At 31.0% G+C, this 15,709-nt stretch overlaps 1 long non-coding RNA gene across 2 annotated transcripts; it reads right to left on the bottom strand.

The window, feature by feature from the left end:
• Window positions 1-1,998: 1,998 nt before the first annotated feature.
• LOC136272391 (uncharacterized) lies at window positions 1,999-4,412 on the bottom strand. Of its 2 annotated transcripts, none has more exons than XR_010710391.1 (5): window positions 4,270-4,412; window positions 4,117-4,178; window positions 3,749-3,886; window positions 3,328-3,405; window positions 1,999-2,218 (listed from the first exon to the last, which is right to left on the bottom strand). It is a non-coding gene; the product is annotated as an uncharacterized lncRNA (long non-coding RNA). The 2 variants fall into 2 exon arrangements; XR_010710392.1 differs by having other exon boundaries at window positions 1,999-2,203.
• Window positions 4,413-15,709: the final 11,297 nt, after the last annotated feature.

Here is a 15,709-nt window from a genome sequence, read left to right as displayed (position 1 = left end):
TGAACTAAAAACGCAAAGTGCAGTGCATTGATTTCTTACTAATCTCATTATTATAAAATAAATCATACAAATAATAATTTAACTGGAGGTAAAGTAGATTAAAGCATATTTAGATTCGTTTGATGTCGCTAGGACATAGGTTCTCAGATCCGAAATCTTTTTGATAAATTTTGAATTTGAATTCCGATTTCGTACCTCGAATCTGATATTTCGAATCTCGTTGTTCAAATTGTGAATCTCGAATGAACCTTCTCGGCTTTCATGAGAGCTTGATAAATCGAAAATAGCTTTTAATACATTATTTTTTTTTTTTGTCAAAGGTAATTTGTTTTTATATTAGTAGCTCTTTGTTTCATCACTCTTGAACATTGCACCTAGATTGAGATATTTCAAATTTATTTTAAGTCATTTCGTGTGGTTATTTTCATTTCGTTGCATTATAAATATACAATGTCTAAGATTGTATCAATCATTTACCACCTGCTCAAGATCAATAAAATAAAGATATACAACATGTCTACCCCTTTACGATAACCATTGCATTAATGGCAATTACATAAATTACATGATCAACGTGACAAAATATATCATTTCTATAATTTTTTGTAGATTCTAATATCTACCGTTGAAAAAAGTAAATGCCCTTTATACAGTGAAACTGATTTTATTATTCAGAAAATGAGATAATCCCAATCTGACTTGAAACATCATTCCCTTGTCCAGTTTTTGATTGCTGATGAAGTTCCAGTCGATGTGTATATAGCATAATCAGCATTATCCCAAATGCCATTAATGCGAGAACGATCGTTCCAACCATTAATGGTTTCGTACTTGATGGATCACTTTTGTAAATGTGGTTACAAGATGGACTAGTACTAGTGTTCCTCTCTGTGTTTTTGAACTCAATACTTTCTAGGAAACACAATGAAAATAAACAAGCAAAGTGCCGATATACAATACACTTAATTTGAAAGTACAGTTATTTAGGTATCATTTGTAGAATACAAACTGTTTTTATCGATAAAAGAAGCAAAAACAAAGAAAAAAAAAACAAACGGACAAAAACCAAAAAAAAGAAAAATACAGAAAAGATAGAATGTGTATTTTTATTATGCTATTGCATAGCAAGAAAGTACTTACTTTTGTCTTCATGATAGCAAAGAAATATTTGATCCATCTGATTGGATTTTTTTTCAATGCAACTTCATTTATTTTCTCCAAAATCGTTTCGAAGCGATGCTGCAATTTTCTGCTCCATTACGTGTTTATGGAAGACATTCAAACTGTAGTGAGGGCCTATCCAGAGACACAGTTAGATTATCTTAACACAGGAGAGTGGAGTGAAATTAATAGCACTATTGTAGTCTTATAGCTTTGTTATGTAAATATCAGCAACACAGGAATTATATATATATATATAATTCAGCTTTGGTCTTGCTGGCTCAAGATTTGTCGTCGCAGCTAGGTTTTCCATGAATATGTCTCAAAATTTAAAAATTTACTGTTTTAGTTTTTTTTTCACAGAGTTATTCGAAAACAAATCTAGAAAGGAAATTGATATTGTCAGAAAGTACTGTCCTTTGAAAAGGGTATCGAATGTTTTCTATCCAAAAAAAACCCTCGGGTTTTTTTTAATCTTAAATCGCTTTGCCTGTTCTGTGTAAACTACAAAATGAGTGCTGATATGTATGTATCAGCTGAAAAGCAATTTTATATTGTTTTCAATTTATACACATTTCTTTATTGGATGCATTTCAATCATGTTATAATAAAAAAAATTACAATGAATCTGACTTACTTCAAAAGGAAGTTCGCATGAGAAAAATAAATGATGCGAAATGGAATTTTAAAATCTCTTGAAATTAAATTATGAGGCATGTAACATTTTGTTATTTTTGAAAACATTGAATAAAAGTAAGTTGATCCAATTTAATATCAGTACAATAAGTGTTTACACATTTGCCAAACATATAAATTTTGTTAATATTTTATGCCACTTTAACGAATCATACGGAAACATTAACTGTTAAAGGGCGTGTTGGGTGTTTTTCTAATAGATATGTGTATAGATATATAAATGTTATCAAAAAAGCCACTATTGCAAGTCCAATAAGTGCATTCCGAAAACCACCAGAATCGTTACGTTTTGTGAGCGCTGAATCACACATCTTATTAGTTGCATTATTATCGTCCACATCGAGAGCTGTGCGAAAAGAATCTATAAAGTAAATTCCAAACGATAACTCTTGTTTTTACTTTAAAAAATCAAAGACCCCTTCCATGATAAACATTGAAATTCAATAAAAATATTTATTCTATTATTGATTAAAAATACCGATATTATCATTAACATTCAATAATGAAAGAAATAGTGGTATTATATCTTGTTTAAATTAATTTTCGTTGCGAGTGCACAAACAAAAACATTTAGATTTGCATTTTAAGTCTTTTATAACATAAAATGTACATACATTACCATGACAAACTAGTTTCATTTATAATTATTCATTAGTAGTGAGTTGTTTTGTTTGCTTTGCGTTTGATCACAATAAAAAAAAGGGATAATCCTTAACTTCTTGAAAAGTAGCAGGAGGTTAAAGTTGTTGCAATTGTAAAATGCTATGTAAAGTTACTTCTTATAACTTTACCATTTCTTCAATAGATAACGTAAGCCGTTAAACAACTTTGATACTTTTTTATTGTGATTACTCACTGAGATTATTTAACAGCAGCTTTTTGTGTTCGGCTTCGGCAGATCACAGTTGTGTCCATATGATACATCCGGCAAATATTACGATCAGCCCACGCATTGCGCCTTGCATTACGTTATTTACTATACAAGACACCTCATGTAAGCCTTTAATCACGTGCTTAATCATGATAAATCTACTGTTTTGGGGTACAATAGACTTGGTATCAGCAAGGAAATAGGTTTATAATAGATCAATTTTTACCATTGTACATCATTTTCCGGAAATACTAAAACAAATAGTGAACTTCCAAATGTATACAGACGTCATTGAAAATATGATTCTATTGATGATGTTAAACGTTCAAAAGTGTTCTTATATGTTCAGTTATGTTCAATTATCAAGATGATGACTAAAATTTGATAATACAATCCTTATAGTCATATTCACTTTTGCATGCCATTCGAAATAGCTACATATATGTTCAATAATGTTTCTCAGGATAATGTGTTTGTACGATAAGAGCATAACTGTTTGAACATCAGTTTTCCAAATGATATATAAGCGCTCGAAAGTTAAAAAAGAAATGAAATTACAGTAACGCTAAACACATAGGAAAACTAAATTATACAGTTACCTTTAATGTTTGTGATATTTCCGTTGAAACTTGTGGCTGTGACGTCGACAATCCTGCTGTTATAGACTACTGAGGAGACTACATGTAAAAATGTTTAGAAATTCAAAATTAATATTGATATATATTTTTAGTGTCTTCACCTTTAACTGGTATGTTACACAGCATAGATAATAAAAAAAAAGTTTGTAATTATTCTTATTTTATTTCTTTTATAAAAACAGAATTTTGTTAAGAAATTTTCAATATACAGGTTCCGGTAAGTTTAATAAATTATCAGAAAATCGTTCTATGTATCATCTTTTCGACATTATAAACGGTTCGTTTTAATAATATTTTGTTATAGAATTAAGAAATGCTAACGATTGAAATAAATAAAAAAAAAATTAAATTATAATTTATTTTTTTTTTCGCAGAAAATTACCGTTTAGTGATCTTCTGCAGCCGTTAACAAAATCACAATCAGTTTCTTCACAGGTGCATCTCAACTGACATTCATGTCCATATGAAGGAAAGGGACACGTGACGTCACAGTCCATTCCAAAATATCCAATTTCACAGGCTAAGTTATGAAATAGTATATAAACTTTATTAATGGAAATCGGTAATATGAGAAAATATCTTTCAACAGTTCACTTGACCTACGTAAATATTTCTATATATACAGTTTTCACAATAATATCCCTAACATAGGTTATAGTGATATAGATAAAGGGCAAACATTAAAAAAAAAATATATTAGAAATGTACATTATAAAAACTAAACAACGGATCTATGATAAGCTTACCTACCTATGCATTTCGTCTTCTCTTTATTCCACATGTATCCTTGACAACAATAACTTCCATTTTTCCTTCCATAGCAATGTTAAAAATCGTTATTGTAAGCGGGCTTTTACATATGATTGATTAATAAGGTTTTTAACGTGACATCTAACTACATACCCACTACAATCGTTCTCAATAGTTTTCCCTGATGAATTTCTACAACCATCCACATGATCACAGTGTTCCTTTGTGCAGTTACAAACTGACTGGCAGTCTTTGCCGAATAGAGGGTAGATACACTTTGTTTCACAGTTTATTCCTTTATAACCTGATGTACAGGCTATGAAAATGGAATAGTGTATGTTTGGTCAAAATGAGCTTTTTTAAACTTAAAATTTAAAATTATATCAATATCATTATTATAGCTATCGCACTTACGTATACAATTGTTTTCTATTTTGCTCCAACGGTACCCGGTACAGCAAAATGTTCCATTTATACTGCAACAATGATATAAATAAATCGTGTAAAACATCAACAATTTACCAAGCACCCTTTCACGCATAGTTTTCATTTGTGTTTACTTACCCCCTACAAAGGGTTGCATATATGACTTCAATATTCCATAGAAAAGTCAAAAATAAATAGCATATAACCCCTGTATATCTCATTTTAGCACGCTAAAACTGAACATTAAATTCCCAGTTTCCGAATTATTTGGTACAGAATTTGTAATTTGAAATTACACTTCCTTGTTCCGTGGTGAATGAAGGACGTTAATCAGGAATTAATGAAATAAGCATCGAATGTAGATTTCTACTTATGATTTAAAATTTGGTTCAATTTATTTCCTGAAAAAAATGATTATAACTGTCAGATACATGACATTGTAATTGAATTGTTAAAGTCGTGAAAAGGAAACTGAAGGACAGCGCCATGCAATTCAGTAACCATTCTGATGATTAGAACTTCTCTCATTGATTTTCGGTAAATGCAGTCATCGCTTTATGACATTTGACTACTTTTCAGCAACTGGTAAATATAATTGATGATTTATTCAAACTTGTCCTTCAAAGAAGTTTAAAGAAATTCGTTTAAGATATATCAAGAAAATGCGAATCATTTTTTTTTATTGACAATATTTGTGAGTGTAAATTCAGTTTTTTTTTTTACAACAAATCAAATCAGTATTCTGAAATTCATATGCCGTCACTCTACATTTCTATCTGTTTTCATGCGTTGGGGATTATTCTTTCCATTCCGTGTCTATTTTGACAATTCTTGAATTTTTGTAATCAATCGTATGATTAAATGCTATATGGTTCATCTTTTATCTTGCTGTGTATAAAAAAAATTATGGAACTCCTGACTGGTGTTCTACCTCCATGGGTTATACTATTATGAACTTTTTTCTTTGATATTATCGCCTTCAATAAGCTTCATCTTTTAATATCATGTGTATTGGACAGTGTTGAATTTTTGTTAGTTCCATTCAGAAGGCAATCTTTTGTCTGCTGTCAATGGCCGAATCTGCAATATGATTTTGAGTAATACTAGGTCCCTCAGCGTATGGTAATCATTGCTTATTTGGATTTCTAAAGACTTTTCTGTGATGTAACTCCTGTCGTTAAATATACGAATATCGGTATTTACAATAGGCTACTGGGCTGTTTCGACCTTCAATGTCTAATACTCCACACATAACACCCCCCCACCCCCCCCCCCCCCACACACACACACACAAACACACACACACAATTCAGGATCATTTTATTTTTTTATATTGAGTGCAGTTGACACATAAATTACCTTTATTACCTAAGGTCCTAATTCAAGTGTATCCATGTCATTTTGAGTATACTCTTTAAGTCAATGAAATCGCTGACTTACCCTTTATTTCACTCTACGGTTCACTGATATTTAACGTGTCGGTGTGGTTTCAGTAAGATGTCTACACGAATTTTAACCAAAGTAGATTGAATGATATTTGTTCTGGAATTATCCTCATACATTTTACGATTGTTAAATAAAAATTAACTTTGATGAATTATTCAACAAAGTATAAATAATTAGAGTAGCGATAATATTATGCGTTTTGCTAGCATAAGTGATTTTGGTCGCTTTTTTATATTATCTCCCGATATATTTTAACCTGGAGTGTTTTAGTCTCGATGGTGTAAAATCGGTTGGCGAAAGAAAGATATTTTTTTTTAAATTTGTATTAATCTAGATCTATATAATGAAATTTTCAATTAAACGTTAGCTATGAAATTCAAAGACGTTATCAAATTGTCAAAATTGGGGTTATAAGAAAGTTCAGACACAATAATCTATACATGTATTACGTATTCTTAAAACATAAACAATATTACAACTTTTTCGACAAGAGGACTATGCATTGTGGTTTGACGTTTATCAACGACATTCAAGTTTGTTTTTTTTTCCTGGTCAGTTTGAGTATAATTTAAGTCGAGTACAACATGTCTTCTCATTTACGATAAACGTTGCATTAATGACAATTACAAGAATTACATGATCAGCATGACAAAATATATCATTTCCATAATTTTCGTAGATTCACATATCAACTGTTGAAAAAAGCAAATTGAGCAGTGACATTGATTTTATTATTGAAATAATGAGATAACCCTTATCTGACTTCAAACATCATTCCCTTGTCCAGTTCTTGATCGCTGACTAACTTCCAGTCGATGTGTATATAGCGTATTCAGCATTATCACAAATGCCATTGATTCCAACCATTAATGGTTTCGTGCTCGGTGGATCACTTTTGCAATTTTGGTTACAAGATGGAATAGTAGTAGTGTTCCTCTCTGTGTTTTTGAACTTATCAATGTCTAGGAAACACAATAAGATTAAACAAGCATATTGAAAGTGTCGATATACAAATACGCTGAATTTGAAAGTACACTGTCAGTAATTAAGGTCTATTTATCGTTTTCTAGTGTATCCATGCAAATGTGATATTGTTGAAACATAAACTAAAGAGCCTCCCGTGAATTAGAGTAAATGTAATGCGCACGCGTAAGATTGTTAGATCCAAAAAGTCCAGAATACTTCCGGATTTTTTTTTTAAATATCCGTTGATTATTAATCAGCTAAGCTTAATTAATGAGTAATCTTCGAGTACCAATTCTGTTTAAAATTTATAAAACAAAAGTACTTAAATAAATGATGCGGAATGGAATTTTTTAATCTCTTAAAATTAAATTATGAGGCATGTAACCTTTTGTTAATTTCTATTATGATAATTGATCAATTGAACAGTGAACGCTTCAAGGGGGTAATCATTTTCCCCCAGTATGTATCTGTTCTCTGACGAAGATAAGCCACGTTGCTGCTGGTCACTAGGTCAATGTTGATACAATTTTTATTGAATCTATTACATAAAATAATAAGCCTGTATGTGAAGCAAAATGGCAAGGAGAGGACAAGGATTAAATTTATTTCTTAAATGGACCTTAAGTAAATATACAGTTGCACTTCGATATCTCGAACATTGATATCTTGAATCAATGGACATGTCGAAATGATTTTTAAGGCCCAACAACTTATTTTTTAAGTATTTTACCCTCGATATCTCGAATACTCGGATATCTCGAAGTTTTTAATCTGTCTCATCTAGTTCGAGATAACAAAGTTTGACTGTATATGATTTCTGCAACTAATAACAAATCGATAATATTTGAACTATGAAACCATTAGATTCTATATATCTGTACGGAGATATGGCAGTCAGTGTTTGATGTTTGCACGAATAACATATTGTTTGTAGACTTACTATAAATAAAAAAAGGTTATTTCATTTTTGTGGTTTTTTTTACTATTTATATTTTATGCACTGGAAATATGTATTTTTTTTATCTCTTAGATAAGAACTTGATACGTTTTCCCGTTCGGTTTACATGTACTCTCAGAAGGATATCACAAATAAATTCAAGATGCTGAGCAATGCGCTTTGTGAGTTCATTTATGTAGCACGCATAATGTTCAATCTCACAACAACAAATTAATAATAGAAAGTCATTGAATGCATGAAAATTAAACAATAATAACACAGATGCAGGTGCACCTTCTTCTAGTTAAAATTATACATGATTGTGCTGTTTTTTGCTGCATGTATGAGCCTCATTCTGAGATCCAACATCTTCCTCCATTACCTATATTTTAACTTTATACTTAAATTTTAAGTTTCAATTCACATATGTACCTGACTAAGCGTGTAAAAGATGTGATATGTCTCACTGATATCAGCATCAGTCCTGTCCTCTTTTGGATGCTTAGAGATAACCCAGCAGGGAGGTAATGATTTTAACAATATGACAGCGCCAATTGAATGCAAGAATTAAGTATTTTTAATGGTAGTTTTTCTAAATGAGGAAGATTGAATCTAAATGGTTTTCCTATTATGCATCAAAGTGACAAATCTAAACCCTTAAATTTTTTCATGTTCACTTCCTTTCATAAATGAATATAGTATGTGTTTCTCGCCGCGTAGGATCTACCGATAATTTCACCGTGCATAGACAAAAGTTCGACTTGTAAAAATGTGAAAATATATCAAGCTTTGAATCAAATTAATCATTATTTCAGAAAACGCATTATCTCTGTATACGATACATGTAAAACCAGTCAACATGGTGGGACCTTTTCCACAATATACATCCACCTATAACCTTATAAACTTTTCATATCTTCAACTCTTATATAAACTTTTAATCTCTTAAAAGTTTTCATCATAAGTAGAATTGATTACATTTGAATCAAATCATTAATATGTTACATGAGTTAGCAATTACTGTATTGATGAAATGATCACAGTCTTTGTCAAAACAATTGCATTTTAAAAGACACATCAATCCATAATATGGGACCAGACATATGGCTCCACAGTTGTGTCCAGTATATCCAAGTTCACAGGCTAAAACATGTAAAATACGTATCTAACAAGGGTATATTTAATAAAATTTGGTGTTTATAATATAATGTCATGTAGAATGCTTTCAATCACTTACGTAAACATTTCTCCTGTTCGCTGTCCCATCGGTACATGTAACAGCATGTTCCGTTTTTACTGAAGCATGTAACAGTTAAATATTTATACATCACGCATTTAATGATCGATCAGACAAGAATTTTAAAAAAATACATCTACTTACCCCTCACAGTTCAAGGTGTATGCCCACTCAAATATCAAAATAAGTATTGCATAAAAACGGGAACATTTAAGTCCATGCATGCTCCATTGTATATTAAACAAAATGTCCTGCTCAGACTTAATAAGATCAATGGTGAATATAGTGTATATCAAATAAATGCACATCTCATTAAATTTGCTTCCTTGTTCCTTACACATGAAACAAAATCAGTCAATTCGAATGACGCAATTTTACTTTTCACTTACGAGTATTTGTACAGTCTTTTTGAGTCCATTCTACAAACAATAATAAATAGCCTATGTATCTTTTGAAAACCTTGAGATACAAGGAAATAAGCCAAACGGATTAAGAATACGGCTATTTAGACAAACGAGAATGAGAAATTTGATTTTTTGAACTTGGATTTTAGAATTTTATTTAATTCTTAAAATGTCTGCGATTGAAGATTTTTTGAATACCAGGCCACAGATTTCCAAACCATAAAAATAACCCCAGTAGAATCATCTTTACGCAAGTTCTATGGTCGATACAATGACCTTGTCAGCAAGTTCTATGTTTCATTAAGACACATGCTGACTGATGTTTTTCATACTTATTAGACCATTTTTAATTATTTATACACCTGACTGACTACGGTTTAATGATCATTTCGGGGGTGTTGAGGAAGCGTATTGAATCTGAGTTACACATTATTCCGTGAAATCACAAATCTTAGTTATCATGTAAATATTCAAATATTTAAGCAACGAAACGTACGATCAGAAATTAGTTCGTATTATGCAGATTTACACATTGATGACGTTATGACTGAAAGTTGAATGTCATGTGGATTTGATCGGAAAGCATATTCAAAATATAACTAATCTAAGAACTCTAATAAAGTATTGCAGTGTGATTTATTGAGAATTGAACATAAGAATACTGGGAGAGATGTTAGTTTTATCAGTCATTCGCTAAAAGGTATGTAAATTTACTTTTATTTCTCGGCGAGGCGTTCCTCTGTCTTTGTTTACGATATAAAAATCCTACTAGAACAACACTACCCCGGATGTATTGAACTTAAAAATTTTCAAGTATCGTTAGTTTGATCAATGCTTAAATTCAAAAGTGCTGCTAGAATCCCATATTTTGTATTGTTTTGATGCAACAGATCGTTTTCCATGCAAACTTTATAAAAGTAGGAAAGGTTTTACGAGAGCCGGATAAATATCTATTTAATTAAGAAGAACATAGAATGCTAGCAACGGTTTTTTATTAAATTTAGATGTTTTTCCTTCACTTGGTATGTTAATCTTATTTTAGAAACCGCGGGGTAGTGTTGTTCTATCACATTTTATGTAAAGGAATAAACGTGAGCTATTTATAGTTGTCACGTGATAATGTACCAATGTCGCATTAATGTTCCACCTGATGTTATTGCACTGACATCTATTTTAAAGGATAACACTATTCTTTTTTATCTAATTCAAACATTTTTTTTAATTTCACGATTCTAAATATAACAGTCAAATTAAAACGCTAAATTGCCCAATGGCATATGCTTCCTTAACAACCCCGAGATGGCAATGAGCACACGGCAGGTGCGACCTGTCGGCAGGGAATGCTTACTCCTCCAAGGCACCTGATCCAACGTCTATCCTTTTAGAGTTCCGTGTTTGCTTTGCTTTTAATTTGTATTTCGCTATGTTTGAGATGGTTGACAATTTGTTATTGTCTTTAAAAAAATAATGTTTACTGAAGGACCTGACATTCAATAATTGAAAACTAACGATTCTTTAAATTAAATGTTAACTTTTTCTTTAATCTTTGACGTGTCATTCGGAAAATTTTCTTCTGCATGGACCGCTTAATACATGTATGTACATCATAATGAAAATTAAAATTCATTGATCATTTTCAAAATGCATGTACACAAACTCAAATACTTTAACATCTTGGCCCTACGTTATGATGAGACTAGAGAACATTGATCAAAAAGATTTTTGAATATGGCATAATATTAAAAGGGGCATGGTCACTATTTTGGTCAAATTCTACATTTTGTTTTTGTTAATTGCAATGCTTTTGATAAGCATTGTTAAAGATCAAATAAAATCTGAGAGTCAGCAATAGTGGTACATGTATGGCTCACAATCATTTGTCTTGTAAACAAGGCGCGTGGCCTTTTTTGTTTACATGATTTCAATATACCAGTAAAAACCTTATTTCAAGCTGATTTCAAGCATTAATAAACAGTTTTAAGAGACAATGTCAGTAAGCATTGAGCTTCGCATGGAAAGTGAAAATTTTAAAAATCATTTAAAACCATACTAAGTCATCAAAGGAGAAGCAAATAACACATTTTTAAGAAATTTTGAGTGATATTTTTGTTTGGCTTGGTTTCCATGACAACAAAACAAATGTTTTTGTTCCATACTGTCTATAAGTGAACAAAATCCTTGAAAAATAGAGATCTAAATATACAAAATTGGCCATTTTAGAGTTAAAAATATACCTTTTCAATAGTTTACCTAAAAAGACAGTCATTTGTATAATATAATTTGGATGGAATTATTATTCAATGAAATGACATCATAGTTGCTATGACAACCAGAAGAAGATATGTTTTACTAGATACAGTATTGTCATAAAAAAAATACATTTAAAACCCCTTTTTTTTTTAAAAGCAACGACCTCTGCAAAAATAAATTATATCAACATAATGACAGTAGTCAATATTATGTACGTAAGCAATAAATTTGGGTAGTTGGTTTTCCTAATTTTTTTGGCAGAATGATAAATATTTGCAATTTTCCACCATTTTTATTTCAGTTGGCCCTCTACATAGCCTATAAAAATTATGTTTTAGTAAAAGTAAATATAAACTAAACATTCAATATGACTTGATTGTTAAGTTTTTACTTTTTAATGCTTTTTCTTTGTGCTTTAGGTCCATAGCAACGCAATTTTGTCCATAGCAACACCTATTTGACACATCACGTCATTAATTTATTTACGTTTATTTAACTGCATGTATGTAGATTATTTTTATATTATTTTTTTTTTAAATATTATGAGAAGAACATTTTATTATCATATTTTTCTTTTTATTCAATTAAATAATTTCCATAGCAACATAATTTTAACCATAGCAACACATTTTTTGACACAGAAATCAGACCTAGAATATGTTTTTAATGACTGTACGTATCTATATTTGATATTTTAAAAACATCATTATTTAATTCTTTCCAATCACTTCCATTCTCTTTAGTTTTTCTAAATCATGTCCATAGTAACATTATGTTCTCCCTAGCAACACATTTTTGCCATACAAATCAGACTCGAGATAGGTTTTATAAGCCTTCACACACTTTATGTGTTACAATAATGAAATGTTTTAATTTTAAAACTCATAAAAACTTTACCAAAATAATAAAAAACACATTATGAAAAGGATGTGTATGGCAACACTTATCTGTGTGTGTGTGTGTATATATATATATATATATATATAGAGAGAGAGAGAGAGAGAGAGAGAGAGAGAGAGAGAGAGAGAGAGAGAGAGAGAGAAGGACACACTTTGACGGAGATACAAACTTTATAATTTTGATAGATTTAATCAGTGTTTTTAACAGAAAATTACCATTATACATAGCGGTAATTTTTCAATTGTTTGAATTTGTTTTCTTGTTAAGCAAAATTAACAGCAGAATATACTTTACCTTACTAATTTAATAGAAATGCAATTTTAACCATACAAATTTGTTTAAGGTTAAGTTTTGACTTGGTTACATAAAAAGTTATTTAAACATTTCTTGCTTCTAACAGAAGGACGTCATACATGTATATAAAAATTGTTCATTGCCTAAATTTGTTTTTCCTAATTTTTTTTAACAAAATTGTCACCCCCGTTTATGACATCTACAATGACTAACCTCAACAGTTCAAAGTGAAGAGTTTCAGTTGAAAATATACATGATGCGTTCACATAGCACACAAACAATACTACATTTTACAAGTGGCCCATGGTTCTTATTGGTCACCTGAGTACCTTCAGTGTGGCTCTTTCAATGTATATTCATGTGCATTGTAATTATAGGGCTTTTATGAAATCATTTTTATTATTCCGGGATAGTTTAATCCAAAAAACCTCTCGAAATTCTAATTTTTTTTTTATTAAAACGTCATAGCATAACATACAGTGACATAATTGAACAAATCTTAAGAACAAAAAAATAATTGGGCAAAAATTACACCACCCTACCCTATACATAATCATTAGAGCCCTGTCCTTACAAGAAAACTCCTGATCCAGGGGCCATGAAATTCATAACTTTGAAAGAGGCATTCTTCCTTATCATAACTATATACTTATTTCATCGGATTAATACCCAGGAGCAAAGATGAAGATTTTCAAAGAACTACTGCATTTAGAGCCCCACCCTAACACCAGAACACCTCACCCAGGGCCATGAACTTCCCAATTTTGGAAGAGGCACTCTTCCTCATCATAAATATATACCTGGTATGTACTTTAGTACATATATTAACTTTGGTTTAAATTGGTTCAGTGGTTTCAAAAAAGAAGCTAAAAATGTTCAAAAGTTTACAACCAATGTACAACAAATGATGACGGACAAATACAGATAGCAATAGGTCACCTGAGTGACTTGGGTGGCCTAAAAATAGTGAATCAGAAGTTCTAATTGAAATACTTAAGTGGCCAAGCTTCTAAAATTGTCCAAATCATTTTCAGCTTCTAGGTCCTTTTCTCCAACCATCTGATCACAACAGGAATCCTCCTCCTTTTAAAGTCCAATCTGCAGAAATAGCTGGAAACTTGATTTCCTGAAAGGAACTCATCAATTCTGAAAAAGCGCTTTCCTTCTGCATTTCTCACTCTTCTCATCTCGGAGGCTACATCTTCTGGGTCAAGTTTATGACCACTGCTTTCTACAATCTCAAACTTTCAAGAAAATTAAATTTTGACTTCAAAGCCCATCCTTTGTGAAGAACATCAGCAGAACCAACTGGATATGTGTCTACTTCATTTTCCCCTTGTGTATTCTCCTTATCTGATTCCATCCTTTTTACAAGATGTTTTCTACAATTAGAACACACTCCTGTAAAAGTTGAAAAACTATTACAGTAAATGATGTTGATATCATCTAACAAATTCAAACAAGAGGCCCAGAAGCCACATCACTAATCTGAGCAACAATAGCTCATCAAATTAACTTCATGGTATCAGAACAAAATATCTAAAATAACAATTAAGAGTATACCTTGTTTAAAAACATCTTTAAGATTTACTTCACATATTCCTATGTAAAACATCAAATCCCTTTTTAAAAGTATTTTCAAAAGATTTTTTCTACTTATATTCCTTGGTTAAAACTGACCCAGTGGTTCTGGAGAGAAGTCAAAAATGTGAAAAGTTTACAGATGGATGGAAAGACAGACAGACATATGGATGTAATCAGAAAGTAATCAGAAGTGCTCACTTGAGCTTTCAGCTCAGGTGAGATAATAAAAAGCAAATCAATTATTTGATTACCTACGTTTAATTTTGTGTAACTGTTTGAAGAGCCAACATGGCTGAAAGCCCTCCCAGTAAAGAATTTATTTAATTTGGACTGTAACATCGGTCATTACAAAAACTCAGTGGTCCGAAGACTGCGGCCAGGAATTTTTTTTTTCCTGCCAGTGAAATTAAAAAATTAACAAGTATGATGGACTTGTAAATATTTTAAAAGCCAAATGTCTAAAACAATTTGTAATCAATTTTGAATGTTACACATATGGATATATGGGGGCAAGTAAATTTTTTTGCAGGCCAATATATTTTGACAGATTCTGGTCCTAGGCTTTATTTATCAACAGAGAGAGAGAGAGAGAGAGAGAGAGAGAGAGAGAGAGAGAGAGATAGAGAGAGAGAGAGAGAAATAAAGATTCTGTGTTTTTAATCTCAATGCCATAATAACCAAAATAATTGACAAACCTGAACCAATTCTAATAAGACAATCATAATACTTCTTCAGGAAGAATGACTGCTCTTTTGTTATGGTTCCTTTTGAATTGCTCTTGCTTTGATGATTACATGTCCATCCAAGGGAACACATCCTACTTGACCTCCATCCAACACCAAGAACATATCTAAGTAAGATGTTAAAACTCATTTGTAAATGTGTTTATCATTACTTAACTAATTTTTTTTCACAAATGCCCACTGCATGGTCAAGTAATGATGCAATCAAAAGTTTTGACACATACTTTTGATATAATCAATCTGGCAGGCATGTTTTTTTTAAATTCTACATCCCCAGTTATGTCTACTAATGCTCAATTTGTTTTCCACTGACAGTTTTACAATTGTCACTCAATATTTAAAAATATGGTCAAAATCTTAAATTTTACTTTGCAATTTCTTATTTCACATTTTTTGACTTAGTATG

Source organism: Magallana gigas, chromosome 10, assembly GCF_963853765.1.
Source record: "Magallana gigas chromosome 10, xbMagGiga1.1, whole genome shotgun sequence".
Taxonomy (NCBI): domain Eukaryota; kingdom Metazoa; phylum Mollusca; class Bivalvia; order Ostreida; family Ostreidae; genus Magallana; species Magallana gigas.
Note: the sequence above shows the minus strand (reverse complement) of the source record. Positions and strands in the feature narration are given on the sequence as shown.